Raw genomic sequence first — 1,713 nt, forward strand, 5'->3', positions numbered from 1 at the left:
GATTTGTTTTTCTGCGTTTTTGAAGAGTTCTGCTGTGATAATCACCCGGTTTGAGACGGAGAATTTATTTCCACTGATGTTGTGCTGTCCCCTACTTCTTGATCCTGGAGATTGGCTAATTGGACGAGGATTTTAGCAGCAGGATGTTCCACGTTCATTAATCCGAGTATTGTGGCTCCGTCGTTGGTGATAGTGGAATCCTAACACCGTCAATGTGGAAAAATACTCCGACCATCATTTTATCAAGATCAATTGGGCCTAGACTGAATTTCAGAAAGATCCCGATTGCACATGCGGCTTTAACTATTGAGGTTTATTTGGGTTAAATTTTAATTAAATTAATACAGTCAAACCCCGGTTAGTCGCCACTTTTTAAACAAAAAATCAAATTTTATAAAAAGAATTCAGTTACTCGTCAGATTCAGTTACTCGCCACTATTTTTAATTTTTTAATTTAAAATAAAATGGTTTAATTTAAAACAATAAAATAATTTCCACATTTATTAACCATGCGGAAGTGTACTCGGTTATCTTTGGAGGAAAAGCAAAGAATTTTAAATTTCATTGATGAAAATAAGGGTCTTAGCTTAAATCGAATTGCCTCAATTTTCTCGATTATTTTGAAGAAAAAAATTTCCAGAAGATGCCTAAACGATCTAAAAATAAATAAAAGCGAAATAGCCTCTATTAATCCAATTTTTGGGGGAAAAAGTCGTTTATCTTGCAGAAAATTTCCTGCACTATACCATTTCCTATACTAAATGGGATTAACGTCAAACTATGTGGGATTAACGTCAAACAAAGTGGGATTAAGGTCAAACTATGTGGGATTAACGTCAAACTATGTGGGATTAACGTCAAACAAAGTGGGATTAACGTCAAACAAAGTGGGATTAAGGTCAAACTATGTGGGATTAAGGTCAAACTATGTGGGATTAACGTCAAACAAAGTGGGATTAACGTGAAACAAAGTGGGATTAAGGTCAAACTATGTGGGATTAACGTCAAACTAAATGGGATTAACACCAAAAAATTCTTTTTTTTAAAATTTTATGTTAACCATATTTAGTGTGTCGGCAATATTTCCCTGTATTCCAGAAATAAAGCCTACACAATCTTTAGACGTAATGGTTTTCATGCTATCCACAATTATTTGTTCAAGTATCCGTGTTCGATACTCTTTAATTGATAAGCCTTCTCCCTGTTGAATTCAAATTTTTGTTTTATTCCATGAAGGGTAATTGTGCTATCGTCTTCAATGCATGATATTAAAAAGTCGACATGTTCTTTGTCAAACTTTTTTCTATAATTTCCACCTCTCGTGTCAGGTTTAACTCCATCCCTTATCCAACGATATGCTGTTGTTCTCGAGATATTGAGTTCAAGTGCTGTTTTTTTCCAATCTCCACCTGATTCTGCAGCTGAAATTAAATGTATTTTATTTCTATGCATTTGATTTTTCTCTTCCAATGATTTACGTGGCATTTTTATTTGCTGCGCCGAAATATAATATTTATAATAAACGTAATCCACTTAGTTTGACGTTAATCCCACATAGTTTGACCTTAATCCCACTTTGTTTGACGTTAATCCCACATAGTTTGACCTTAATCCCACTTTGTTTGACGTTAATCCCACATAGTTTGACCTTAATCCCACTTTGTTTGACGTTAATCCCACATAGTTTGACCTTAATCCCACTTTGTTTGACGT

The sequence above is a fragment of the Octopus sinensis genome, unplaced genomic scaffold (genome assembly GCF_006345805.1).
Source record: "Octopus sinensis unplaced genomic scaffold, ASM634580v1 Contig18907, whole genome shotgun sequence".
Lineage (NCBI taxonomy): Eukaryota > Metazoa > Mollusca > Cephalopoda > Octopoda > Octopodidae > Octopus > Octopus sinensis.